Raw genomic sequence first — 15,268 nt, forward strand, 5'->3', positions numbered from 1 at the left:
TAGGTTACCGTGACATATATTGGGTGGGTATTTTGAGTCAGAATAAAGTTTACAAGACTTGACCTAGAAACAAAATGGACTGTTCAGATAGTTTTATGTAAAAAACGGAAACTGGGTAAAACTGAAACGAACTACGAAATATTTTGTGCCTAGGCCAGAACTTGTAACCTTTATGCTAAGTCGGTTTGGTCTTGTTCAAATTTTGTAGAAGGACAAAAAAAATTTTTAAGTCGAGACAATTTTAGTTTAGCGTACAAACGATCCATATATATATATATATATATATATATATCGTTTGTACGGTAAACTAAAATTGTCTCGACTTAAAATTTAAATTAATATATATATATATATATATATATATATATATATATATATATATATATATATATATATATATATATATATATATATATATATATATATATATAAAAAAATTATAACACGGAAATTACATAATTGTCGATGCAATAATTTATTTCAACCTTATGGTATTTTCAAGCATCTAAATCAGACAATTACATTTTTGATACTGAAAAAGAAAAGAAAAATCGTGCTTCGACCCTCAAAAAACCAAAGGTGGTGGTAGTAGCAATCCACTTAATACATTTATAGAGAGGGTGGTAGGGATTTAAAAAAATAAAAATTAAAAATTAAAAGTAACAAATAAAAAAATTAGATTAGACACTTATAAGCGGCAGCTCGATGTAACCATAGATACACACACACACACACACACACTCACACACACACACACGCAACACATACACATACACACGCCTCTAAGATGTACGTTCTGACATGTAAATGCCTTGACACGCGTTTACTAACCTAGGAAGGGGGGGGGCGAAAGTATACGGATATATAGTGAAAGAAATAGAACAGCGCGTAATGGAAAAAAGAAGAAAAAAAAGAGGAAGAAAAGAAGAGGATACAGTGATTGAGTCATGGAAAGTAGGTCTATTAAAAGATAAATAAATTAATAAAAAATATAACTAAAAAAATAAATAAATAAAAATAAGAAAATAAAAATAAAAAGAATATTATATATAAAGTTTTAAAACTATCTGTATGTTATTATGTAAAAATTAATATTATCTTATAATTCATTTAAATATTTTATATGTAATATAATACTATGAATTTAAAAATTGAGTCTATATATTTAATATTTTATATATTTTCATGTAAATAATTTTATTGGTGATTATAGCGGTCGTTGTAATTAATATTTCAATTCTTAATTGATTAAGAAGTGGGAAAATGTAATATTGATCGCCCCCAATTCGATAGGACGTATCTAGTTTCGGTTAATATATACTTTTATTCCCTCCGTACAACAAAATTATTCTCATGCACGCATAAAGAAATAAGTAAAATAATTAAATTTTTGTGTTGATTTGTATCAAATCTAATAATATCTAGTTTTAGTATTTGGTCTTTTTGACTTAACTCAGTTTAATAACTAATGTATTATCTGCAGAGAAAAATTATTATCTTAAGGCTATCTCATTTATTTATAAGTAATTTGGACAAGCCAGGTACTTCGGGGAAAATATATATATATATATATATATATATATATATATACATATATATATATATATATATATATATATATATATATATGCCTAGCTTAGATTTCGGACAACAAATCGTAAAGTAGTTATTATCGAGTATATACCGGACAACACTATAATTGCCGGTGGGGTGGGGTAGGATTGTTTATCGTAATTAATCTAGTGGTGTTAGATTCGGTGTCTTTACCATTATAGAATTCTCTGTTCGTCGGATCTAGAGTTATTGGTTATTTTAAATTTACATTTATGTCTACATCTGGCCATCAGTTCATCTCGTTTGTTTAGGAGATTACTGTGTTGGTACTTCAGGATTCTTATTTTTTCCTCAAGGCATAAACTGCATCTCTGCCTAAAGCCGTTTGGAACGTCCGAATGACATAGGATTGACCATGAAATCACTGGGGATCGATTCTCATTTTTTAATAACCACCATTGTTTAGCTAACTCGGTTTTATTCTTAAGTTCTGGGTTATTGAAAGAATGTTTGTGGTCATAAAAACGTTGTTTCCAGCTTCCGGCGGAGATACCGAAGTAAACTTTTTTGTCCCTGTTATTATCTTCTGGGTGGATAGTGGCCTTATAAACCACGCACTCAACTTTACAATTACCGTCCAGTGGGCAGTTATTTTTCACTTGGCAGTTACATTTGTCTACTGTCGCCTTATTTCTATTAGAGTTGTTTAATATTTTATTATTATGAGTGCTAATTATTCTGTCCATGTTTTTAGTGCACGAGTAACTTATTTTAATTGTTTTTCTATTAAATATCTTCCTAAGTGGATTATTTATGGTAAAATGTTTATCTATTAGGTTCAAAAATACTTTCCCTATGTTTATGTTGGATAGTTGACAGTAAGGGGGATTAAACCATATTATTTTCCGGCCTCTGTTCTTAGATTTATTTTTGTTTTTATTTTCCTTCTTAATATATGTGAGTTTTTCACTGTATCCGCTTATCTCTAGTGCTCTATTGTATAATTTTTTATTTGCTTCAAAAATTTCTTTGTTAGCCGAAAGTTTATTAATCCTAGTGTTAATCGTTTTAGGTATTTGTTTAATTATGCAACTTGGATGGTTAGATCTAGTATTAATATAAGAAGGTGTGTTATTATCTTTATTGAATGGCTTGTATATCCCCTTTCTTAAGTCTAGAGTTATGTCTAGATAATTAACTTCTTTACAATTTGGGGTAATATCTATTTTAAATCCTAGGTATTTGAAGGCTCTTACTAATTTTTTATGTATTTTCGATACCATGGGGCCGTCACTATTAGGGATAACAATTAGTCCATCATCCCTGTATAATCCCACTAAGTTAGGCTCTATGATTCTGCTAATAGTGTACATTATAAATATGCCCACTAGGTCGGCAATCTGGGCTGAGTCAAAAGCCCCCATCGGGACGTCAAACTCGTTGTTATTCGATTTGATCCATGTTTCCTGATTGTTTAAAAGGATGGATCTGCGACAAGCCATAATCAGTTTTACCTGATCATCGGATACATCCACGAAATTCCTAGCATAATTAATGCTGTTCATGAGTAATTCCTTGGAAATTGAGGGATAGAAATCCATGATATCGAATTGGATGAAACAAGCATTTCTCTTATTTTCAATCGATTTAAACCATTCGATAGTATCCGAAGAATCCTTCCACAGATTGAATTTAGTGGCCTCCAGGGTTACCTTAATAATGTTCCTGATAATCTCCCTAGATACATGACCGAGTTCCGATTTAGTGGAGTTGATCAGTCTAGACTGCTTCTTGATGTGGAAATTTTTCTTGTGGTCCTTGATGAGTATGTATGCGTTTCTCTTATCTATTTTTCCCACTCTATCTTCTATACCCAGTTTGGATGCAAATATTTTGGTTTCTTCATTGATTGTATTTTCAGTGTCGAGGGTATCCTTTTTATAACTATTACAGATGTTCTCCAGAATAGTTTTCCTGTATTCAGATGGGCACATCTTGTAAATATTCGTTGATTTATCAGCCTTCACCCACACTTTGTTAGACTTTTTAATCTCTGCGATGTCATTTTTCAGGATTGACTGGAATTTGTTTGAATGCCTCCGGAACTTAATTCTTTTAACTAAGTCAAATAGATCAGTCTCGAATGGCTTTAAAGCCTCGATGGGTTTACATGTATTCTGAGATCTGAAATATATATATATATATATATATATATATATATATATATATATATATATATATATATATATATATATATATATATATATATCAGCAACAATTAGCCACGCAACAGTCCAATAAGAATGATTTTTTTTTTTATTCCCCCCACTATCAACTATCATTGTGTCTAACTTTGCCGGGGATAAAATAAATAAATCAAACTGAGGATACTCTTAGCAAATTGAAAACGTCTAATGTTCGCGTGGGAGTGGAACTATGGCGTATGTAAGTGGGAAGAATTTGGGAGAGAAAAAAAACGTGAATTAAAAGTCACACTTGCCACTTTTATCATTTACCGTCTAATAACAACGAAATTGTGTGTGTATCTGAGCTCTCTCTCTCTCTCTCTCTCTCTCATATTTCTATTCAAACCCGGAAATAAATTGCCGACGTCTATTTTAGCGAACTATTTACCTGCTGAAAGGCGACGTAACACGTGATTAGTCCCTTTTAAAGATAAGTAAATAAACAAATAAATAAAACAGGTGTGACAATTCTAGGAAATCTGGATCAGTGCTTGTACAAAAAAAAATAAATAAATAAATGAATAAATATGCTTGTGTAAGCAGGAGGGGTGATCCCCACGAACGCATTTCAGATGAAAACATTAATTACGTGTCATATCGAAATTAGAATAAATTTCAAAATTAATGAAAAATGACCCAGTGGACGTGTTAGATGTATTGGGGGGGGGGGATCATCCACAATTACGTTCTTTAAAAATGGCTGACTGTCAATTTAAGTCAAGAGATATAAGTCAGTTTTTCATACTGAATTAGTCGCACAACTCTTCCAAATTATAACATACGCTAAAACTCGATAGTTAGACAACTTTTATTTTTACTGGTAATTTTTTTCCCCCAACTGGATTACGTTCGTAAATTCTGGAATTTATAATTTCGACATAGCACGTAAGTACACACTAATGTTTTCACCTGAACGGTGTGTGTGGATTATCACCAAGTTAATATTTTACCTCAAGCAACGGGCTAGTATTTACCTCCCTTCCGATCGCGACTAAGATGTCGGAAGTTGGGATTGAGAAGTTAGCGTCCAAGAGGCATCTGGCCTATAAAAATGGCTGAACAGTCCCATCGGCATTCCCTGGTAGGGGCGCCTCAGGCGATTAGTAATAACTTAATCCCCTCTCAAAGAAAGAAGGTAAAACCTATGAAAGTGAACTTCTTAAAGTCAATCGGCCACACAGAAAAAAAAGGCCACTTAACTCAAATGACGCAGGCTATAAGACTGATCGTCGAAGACGTATCCTCGATTTAGTATAATAAAATACAACACCCTTAAGGTCAAATGACTTCATGCTTGTGCAGAATAGTTATCTTAGAATTTCAGTAATTACGGAGATTTCCGAGTTGTGACGAAGTAGCTATCCGAACGCTCGGTGAACAGAACAAACTTATTTTATTTATTTTATTTTATTTTACTTTTTTTGCTAAACAATAATTCATGTCACCGTGACATTTATTGGGTGGGTTTCTATTGGTATTTAGTTTACTTTCTGAGCAATATCGAAAATACCCAAATGATCGTCTCAAGTCAGGCATTTTTTTTTTTTCTTGATCTAACTTAAAATTCAACACTACCTGTGTTTCGAAGCAAATAAACTCTTTAAAATAAGTTGAATCACAAAAAATATCCAATTAGGTAGAAGAGTAACTTATTTTCACTTTGGTAATATTTATTTGTTTTAGAGGTTAGTCAAAACTTTGCTAAGAATAAACTAAGTCCAAACGTTTTGGCCATTAAAATAATAATACCTGAACAACTTTTAATTGTAGTAGTTTCTTACCCATTTGGGGTACTTGTGCAGAATACGAACCGTGCTATTTCTTAGATAGGATTTTCAAGTTGAAGTTCAATTATTACGATATCTTTTGTTTATTAAATTGTTAGGTGAAAGTACAGAATAGTTAATTACTCTCCCCTCCCATGTTAAGAATGGGCCTCTAAATAATAGCGTTATTATTTCAGCACGGCCCGTATTCTGCATAAGTACCAATGGTTTAATTGATGATTAGGCATTTTGAAGTATAAACAAAACGAGAAAAAAAAAAATGGCCGAAAACAAATATATAACGAAGGCAACTCATCTAATGTCACGGCGACATGTCGAATGGGGTTCTCTACGAGTATTGTTTAATTTTTGATTTTTGAGCGATTATCGAGACACTCCATTTTATTTATTTATTTATTTATTTATTTTTTGCTTTGTTTTAAGACTCGATAATACTAGCGTTTCAAACTAAATAAACACTTTAAAATAAGTTTTTGTTTTTTTAAATTTGCGTTTAGTAATATTTACTTGTTACATATTTGTTTTTTGACCAGACCACTTTTTCGTTTTGATGTTTATACTGCAAAATGACTTCTTTTTTTTTTTTTTTAAACCCTAACCTAAGCTGGTTTTGCATTCGTAGTTTTTAGTGTGTTCTAGTATATTATTCGTATCGTTTCTCTTTAGATTCGGGAATCTCCGCCAAGATTCTGAAATGGCTCCGTAACTACTGCAAACATCAAGATATGTATTCACTATAAGTACCTAATTTAGTTATATATATATATATAAATTATTTTTAAACGAAACACGTGTCAGTGGATAATTACATTTTAAAAATAATATATATATATATGCCGTGCCGCTCCCCATTTAGGGGGTACCAAATTGGTCAAAGGGAAAATTATTCCCAACTCGCATTTAGGTAAAAATGCACTTTCGTATAAATAATTGAATTCGTTCAATGAGTCGCTAACAAAAACAAAACATATATCTATATAATACTAAAAGTCTATGGATCTTGTATGTTTGCAATCAGATTTCCGGTTTTCAACATCCGGTTGCGCATGCGTAAATAGCAACGTCTTCAACCCGTTATTCCAATTCCGGAATTTTTATATCGCTTTTAATACAAACAATTTCATTTAATTTGATCAAATAGTTATTTATATATACAAATAATACATAGATTCATAGATAATTATAATATATATTATAAAATCTATTTATCTATGAATCTATTAATAATATGAAATATTACCCTATACAATTTATGGAAAGAAAACACCTCTCACTTTCCCTCTAATAGATTTCAACACTCCTACTCCCTCTGTTTTCGTTACGTACGCGAGAAATAGTTACGTGTATGTGTGAGAGAGAGAAAAAGGGAACGATGTAAAACTGGATAGAGTTATCCCCCTTAACTAATGCAGACCTTTTTACTAGAGGGCGTTATTACAAAAAAATTTCTTTTTCTTCTTCCCATGTTTTTTAAAGTCGTCTGCTTACATTTCCAAACGGAAAGCTGAATCGGTAAATGCACACATTTCTATTACATTAAATAGTGTTTTCCTTTACACAATGGGTACTGAATGTTTGCTTAAATTAAATGAAAAAAGTTACATTTTATTTTCATTTTCTATTTAAAAAGCCATTATTAACATGTGGAGAGTGTTTTTTTTATTATTCTGTACTTTCAACTAACAATTTCATTTAAAAGATGATATATCAAAATTTGAATTTAACTATAATAAGGATTATGATACCTGTTCAGTGCATAAGTATGACCAACCACTTATAATTCAGTAACTGTAATTTAAAAAAAAATAACAATTATAATAAACAGAACGACTCATAGAAATCTATCTATATTCTTTTTTCATTTTAATATACTTTCATAGAAATGCTTCTGTTATGTAAAAAAAAAACTATTTTCTTTATGCCACAAGTGTCACACTCATACATGAATTCCATAGCTAATATAACGTACTGACCCAACGGGTCACGGGTGGTCTAGTATATATATATATATATATATATATATATATATATATATATATATATATATATATATATATATAACATTTGGAATGGCCTACTAACTGGTAAACCTACAGACTGCTAAACTTTGGAATTCTCTGGCTGTTTCCTGCTGCTTTCCGGACTGTTAAACCTCCAGAAGTTTAAATGTATTGTGAACACTAAACAGACATCTCGCTACTCAACTCCCCACAGTCCTCCGTTAAATACGGTCCCAAATAGTAGTCTCTTACGTTCCAAGTGGCAACCTTGTAAAATAAATAAATAAATGCAATTACATTTCAGTACTATTTGTAACTTGTTTAATAACAATCGCCAATATAACGGTATTTAAATAAATAAATAAAATTAAATACGCGAAATGAAAACGAAAGTTTAAAAAAAAAAAAGACAGAAAGAAATAAAAGAAAACTCCAGGACAACGCCGAGTAAGTAGATTTTGTTATGAGCAGGAAAGCAAAATAGAAAGAAAAAAAAAAAGACGAGCGTTACCTGTTACGCGCGCAATCCGCGGTTTCTTTTTTTTTAAATGAACTCAGACAGAACTCACCTGTTCTGTTCTCGCCTAACGCGGAAGCTAGGACGTTTAGAGAAACGGACATTTTGGCAAACCATTTTTTTTTTTTTTCTTAGAGGCGATGGTAAAAAAGGGGGGGGGGGTATGTAAACAAAAAAGCATCAAATTCAAATTAAGAATACGAAATCAAGTTAGCGGCATTCATACGGTATAGTTAACAGCCAAGAAATCGAAAACAAATAACAAACGCAAGAAAATTTTATTTTTTGATCGACCTGCATAGTTCTAGGATCTTTTAAAAGTTATTTTGTGTTTATTGATATCTCATTTGGAGACACTATGGCCGACCCATATGTGATTTGTTGATGGTTATTTATATTAATATTTATTCATTATTATTATTTATTATGTATAAGCTGACATGACAACGTTTCGATCTATAATGTTTACAAATTAATATCTCTTTAGACGAAAACTGTTTTTCATTTAGGTGTTCTTATATATATATATATATATATATATATATATATATATATATATATATATATATATATATGAGAAAAGAAATTAAAACTGTAAGTTAGAATTTACAATCAAATTTATTGTTCGACTGAATACGCCAAAAAACAAGTTACAAAGTTCTTATTCCGCGGAGTTTCAAAGAATGCTATTCTTGCTATTCTTCTCATCAGAGGACAGAAAGAAATCAGCAAATTATATTTGTAGCAATGCTAGCATTTGCTGGTCACGACATTAAATGAAACTGCAATTTAACTGCAATTTATTACAGTCATAAATTACAAAAATGTACATATCCTTAAAAAAAAAAAAAAAAAAAAAACAATGAGAAAATGTAGAGGTAAAAAAAATAATAATAAAAACGAACCGGGCATAAAATTGCCGCTTGCATGAAGACTCTTTCAAAAGGTGATCCGAAGGCGAAAATAAATCTTTAGAAATAATTGAGTCTAAATTTAAATCCAATTGATTAGAATTAGTCCGTTGGAAAATTTTCAACACAGCTGAAATTATGGAAATTGTTTTTGCAGATAATGCAGTAGTCCAAGATAGGTTGATCCCCAGTCGAGTAGATTCGAGAAATTAGATGGATAGAAAAACCTACGTGTCATCCCCCATGGTTGGCTTAATTAGAAATGACGATTTCAGACTTAATTTTTAAAAATTATGATCAGCCTAAAAAGATTTCAGCACGTGCATGTTTCCATCATTACGACAGGAATGGTCTAGACAGACTGAAAACAATTCTTTCTGCAAAGGGCTACTATTTGAATGTCCTATTTTATTTATATTTATACATATATACACACACACTCATCACACCAATTGAACTGCCGGTTCCTTGCATTTCTATAGCGTTCTTATACTTCTCCATATATATATATATATATATATATATATATATATATATATATATATACATACACACACTTCTAAATAAAGCTATCTACCAATCAGCTGGTATGGAAACCTGTGATTATAAGATTTACAAAATATTACTGGCAGTAATATTCTATAAGTACTATCCCATCTAAATAAAAATTGCTCGATATACAAGATAGAGCAAATAAATCAAATTATAGTGATTCAATGAAATTAAAAAAAAAACTTGTTTTTTTTTTTTTGTTTTTTTTTAAGTGAAATATTTGAGTTCCATATCAAAGATTTTTATTATTCTAAGTAAGACAAAGAATACTTTAGAAATGTTATCTCCTTATCCTATAGGGTTTCTATGTCTACCATCTCTTCAGAGGAGAAAATATTAGCAAATGGTTTTTTAATAAAAAGGTTTCCACCAGACCGTAAAAAACTTTGCACCAGACTCATAAAGAAGAATTACTCCAGAAATAAGCCCAACTTGCATTTCTACTCTGCAATGTGGATTACCCAATATACAGCTTGGATCTCATTACCTCACTGCTTTAAAGGACAGTCACCTTGGATTTTACAGCGCAATTTGGATCTAAACTTTATATCCTTTTCTTCAATTTCCCTTGCCATATGACTTCTAATTAATCAATTTTCGATTATGATTTTCCATGTCTCACTGACTTTAGCAGATAGGGTGAATACCATTATAACTATTTGCTAATATTTTCTCCTCTGAAGAGATGGTAGACATCGAAACCCTATAGGATAAAATTTCTAAAGTATTCTTTGTCTTACTTAGAATAATAACAATCTTTTGTTATTTAAAAACATTATCTTTCATCTAGCAATTAATGATATAGATATAAAACTTTCAATGATTTTTTTTTAAGTGCAAGAAAATCTACATTACATAAAATAAATCCAAGGTAATTTTTGATTCAATTTAAATCAAATTTTTATACCTTACTTTGTAAAATTTATAAAAGTGCATTTTGAAGATAAATAAATTCCAAATTGAATCTTGTACCTTTATTTTTAAAGCCTATAGTAAAAACATTTTTTTTAACAATTTTCATGCCTTGGATGAAATGCTTTTCTAACTTGTAATTGAATAAGCATATATAACAAATGACGAGAACCTATAGTCCAAATTTCATGATGTTGACCATCTTAGAATTTATTCCTTTAATTACGTTGACAGCAGCTGTTTCGTAGCGCAAAATAATTAATTTAATTATTATATCAATCAATGGATCTATTGTTTCTTAAACTAATCAGAAAAAATAGCAACTATCAATCCACCAAAAGAAAAGAAAATCTATTTGGGAATGATTACAAAATCCGAAAATTGGAAGAGAAGTTACAGTTACCTTTTATTTTATCTTTCAGTGCGCCAATATATATATATATATGTATGTATATATATATATATATATATATATATATATATATATATATATATATATAAAACCATGCGTGTGCCATGAATTTCAGTGCTGAAATGTTTACGATCTTGAGTAAGTTGCACTCACCCTTTCATCTAAAAATTCTAGAAACTATTTTTATTAAGGCCTTGAGACCTTCTCTTTACAAGCAAAAAGAAAATCTCTTAGGACTTAATTTGATTTCTATGTAATTTTTTCCCCGCTTATTTTCCGTTTTTATTTTTTTTTTCCCCCCGCCATATTCATGACCATTATGACCATTTTTTTTTTTTTATCGTAATTTTCCTCGATTTAGTTCTGTTGAGTGAGGATTTTTTTTTAATCATCATGTTAATTGGTTTGTATTTAGCCATAATTAAATTTTGTACCTCCACAAAAAATTTACAAATGTGTGTGTATATATATATATATATATATATATATATATATATATATATATATATCGTTTTAACAAAACTATTCGCACTAGTCTTGAAACAATTGTAACTAACGATGAAATACATTATTTGTTGCTATCAATCTATTCCCTGATGTCTTGATTTTGTTAAAACAATATATGAATGCTCAATTATGAAATATGATAATTTTGTAGATTACATTTAAAGTCATCTCATTTTGACTTAAAACTTATTGGTATATGAACGATTACCGAATTTTCAATTATATAACTCCAGTAAAATTCGGAATACTATGAATAAGACGTATATCTAACTGTATCTGTCTGTGTATATTTCCCTACGCAATAACTCTGTCAATTTTAAGTTACAGACTCGAAATTTGATATACAGGATACTGAGATTTGGGAAAATCGATGTGATCGGTTTTCGGACAGAAATTTGGCGATTAAGGAGTCAAAGTTCAACGATTTGACCTTTGAGAACTCTACCAAACTCCTCCGACAATTTTGGGTCTAAACACTTGAAATTTTAGATATAGGTTCCTTGGACATAGATCTTACTTAATAACTTTATTTGAGCCCAAAACAATAAATGTTAAGGGGTCATAATAGGGGTCAAAGTTAAAAAAATTGACCGTTTCTTTTTTTTTTTTTTTTTTGCTCAACATACACCTCCAAATACCCAGGCAACGCCGAGCACCCATGCTAGTATATATATATATATATATGTGTGTGTGTGTGTGTGTGTGTGTTTGCGCATAAGATTTTCGTATTGTTTATATTACCACCACCAGCAACAGCTCGATATTAACGCGAAATATCGATTCTATTGTCTTATCAGTTCCAGTACTAAAAATCGTTTTCCAAACACGTGTTCCGTTTATCCACCACTGAGTAAAATGAATGCTGGGTCCTGCAACACTACAAGGAATTTAACATGTTGTCGCGGTGGAAAAATGGATGCAATTGGTCACAAGTGAATTGCAAAGAGTAAATCCATACAAAAATATATTGTACTTTTTATTGATTCTCTTCGTTAAACATATAAATGACAGGTGTTAGTTATTACGACGTTAAAATGTTCGTATGTCTTGACGGAGGCCATGGATATTCAAAGTCATCGAGTCGAGACAAAGAAAATGTTATATCTATTATTATAAAGTCGTATTTCTGTCTGTCTGTCTGTTCACAATTTGATTAACATGTACAAAAGGTACAGTTTCACAAATTAATTGTCATACTGAAAACAATGTTCAGTGTACTTTCGTAGTACGCTTAAGTTGAGGTTCCAACCTCGACAATCAGTCCAACAGAAACTGAGCTGTTTTGCCGTCAGATTGATGCAAAATGTTCTGTGTAGCCCTAGGAGGTCCATCTTCTCAGGCCTTGTTTCCCGGCATTCAGGATGAGCAAGTTTATTGCTTGTTGCCTGAGGCGCTCTCACCGATGGAGCTACGTAAGCATATTTTTGCAGGGTCAAAGTGCTCCTCTTGAAGCACTGACATTTTCCCACCTTCCGACTTTGTGTCGCATCCTCTCACAGTGAGAGAGAGGTAAATATCAGACTTTTACAAATTTACATTCCAGTATGTTTTCTACATATACTATTTAATCAAAGAGAATCTACATTCAAAGAGCAACCTCATTTGCATATTACATCAAATAAAATCTATTTTAATAATTAGCTCCATGTTATTGTTTGTTGTAATAGAATTGTCTTCTTTCTTTTATTTAGAAATATTATTTAAAGCTGCTTTATTTAATTTATATTTAATTTATTTTATTTTCAATTATTATTAGCCTGCACCAGTTGCTTTAAAAACGGAAGTAAGTTTATCAATTTAAGTTCTGAGAGTTATTTCCCCCCTATAAACTATTTCCTGTTTAATTTTCATAGACGAAAATGGATGTGTTTTATACTTTCATAAATCCCACATAGGATCCACTTTCAGAAAAATAGTAAGAAGTTACGATATTTGGTGTAACTTAAATAAGTATGAGACTAAAACCTCTGGCCATTAATATTTTTCAACCTGGCCAGATATATACAGCTAGTTAAATCCATACATCTGCACGAGGCAAAGGTTATTACTAGTGAATAAATTATGGAACACAAAAGATTGCTCATTTTAATGGTACCACTGCATAGCTCTTCAACTTCTTGAGTTAAAAACAAAAAATAGGAGGCTTTACTTTTGGAACTTTTTCGACTTTTTTACAGAATTATTATTTTTTTTTTTTTAAACGAGATTTGGAAAGTAAAATTTTAATGTTATCGTTTTGTGATTAAATTATTAACCGAACCGTCTAGCAAAAAAACACTATCACTAATTCCCCCCCCCCACTCTTTATCTGTGCCTAAACCTAAACGTAGATTCCATGAACAAAGCTTCTTTCTTAGAACTGCACACCTGTGGAATTATCTTCCGTTTTCCTGCTTTCCAGCTGACTACAATATGGTTGTTTTCAAGTCTAACGTAAACAAGTTTTTGATGAACCGTCCCATATAAGTTAACAAATTTACCGAATTTCCATTATTAACGATTACTATATTGTCCAATTTCTACTGTACACTCTTTAACCCTTATCCTCGATTGGCCTCTTGGCCTTGATAAGTGGTGATGCCTATGTAAAAAAAAAAAAAATTGCCATGAAATTATGACTACTTTTGTTTTTTTTTGTTTTTTTTTAATCTATTTTTAAGTTACTTTTTCCACCCCCAAATAAAGCACAGTGCCACTTGCGTGTAAGGGGCTACTATTTAGGACAAAATCTTCAAGGATATTATGTAGGAAGCTGAACAGCAAGATGTCTGTTCACATTACACTTGAATTTTGTGTCACATCCTCTCACGGTGCAAATCAGTAGTCAAGAAAGCAGGGACTTGGAGGGAATTCCAAAGTTTACCAGTTCAAGGCAAGAAACTATTTGGGTAAAAGGCTGTCCAGCTTCTAGGGATCTCTATGGTGCAGGGGTAGAATTTTGCTGCTTGTCATGGAGATCATCGGAGCACCTTCCATTAAAATATTTGTAAAACAGGCGCAGAAATGCAACATTTCGTTGATTAGACAGAGGTTAGAGTCTGGTTGCTAGTGCGGGACCTATTAGGTTGGTGACTCTTTTTTTGAACCCTGTCAAGACTAGTAGCAGATGCACCAGCCCAAATGTGGCAACAATATTCGATGTAGAACCGAATGGTAGCCTTGTAGAGGTACAGAATACTCTTAGACATATATAACTTACTAGCACGGTAGAAAGTCCACTCTTCAACGCATCAGCTTTGGTAAACCCTTAATGTATTTGCTCCAGTAGGTAATGTTTCAATCTCTATTTATACAGTTATTAGAAAAAATAATTTGTCATGTTGTACGACATACTGTTTACGCTTATCTTGGACAACACTTCTGTGAGAAATAAATATATATATATACTAGTAAATGGAACTACATCTTTATAAGTGCTGTTTCTTCATTCCCTTCAACCCTTGCGTGTAATTACATCATCGTGTTAAGTCCCATTACAACAAAGTCTTTAATCAAGATATAATTCGAACCGTTAAATGTAGATGCTTTCTTAGAATTAATTTATTAGATGGTTTCATTCTATAAAATGTGGAGTGACGGTGATTCAGTGGTTAACGACACAGACTAACAACCTGGATGTTCCCAAGTTTGAATCCAATTCGTTCAACAAAAATCGCTTTCGTTTACGATGTTGGCAACTTTCACGAGGTCCCTCCTGTAAATACCTATGTCTTTCTAGAAATAATTCTGACCATAAAAATATCGGGGAAACCAATGCCAGCAAAGGAATCTTTGGATTCATACGATATGAAGAGGATTCTAGAAAATATGTGGCATCCAACCTTTTAATCTAAGAAAATCTTGCTTAATTTGTGTTCCAGGTTTGTCGAT

At 31.3% G+C, this 15,268-nt stretch overlaps 1 protein-coding gene across 6 annotated transcripts in view; it reads right to left on the reverse strand.

Moving 5' to 3' along the window:
- The window catches only part of LOC145248189 (uncharacterized), a 296,866-nt gene that overhangs the window by 248,063 nt on the left and 33,535 nt on the right, over positions 1-15,268 (reverse strand). The window contains exon 1 of one of the 6 annotated variants that reach the window (XM_080110049.1): positions 8,099-8,142. The exons of 4 other annotated variants lie outside the window; for them this stretch is intronic. The gene's annotated coding sequence lies outside the window, so the exon portion shown is untranslated. Of the gene's footprint in view, positions 1-8,098; positions 8,143-15,268 lie in introns of those variants that run through there. One more of the 6 variants, XM_080110047.1, reaches the window with a different exon arrangement.

Source organism: Euprymna scolopes, chromosome 26 (assembly GCF_053919585.1).
Source record: "Euprymna scolopes isolate OS-2025 chromosome 26, ASM5391958v1, whole genome shotgun sequence".
NCBI classification, from domain to species: Eukaryota; Metazoa; Mollusca; class Cephalopoda; order Sepiida; family Sepiolidae; genus Euprymna; species Euprymna scolopes.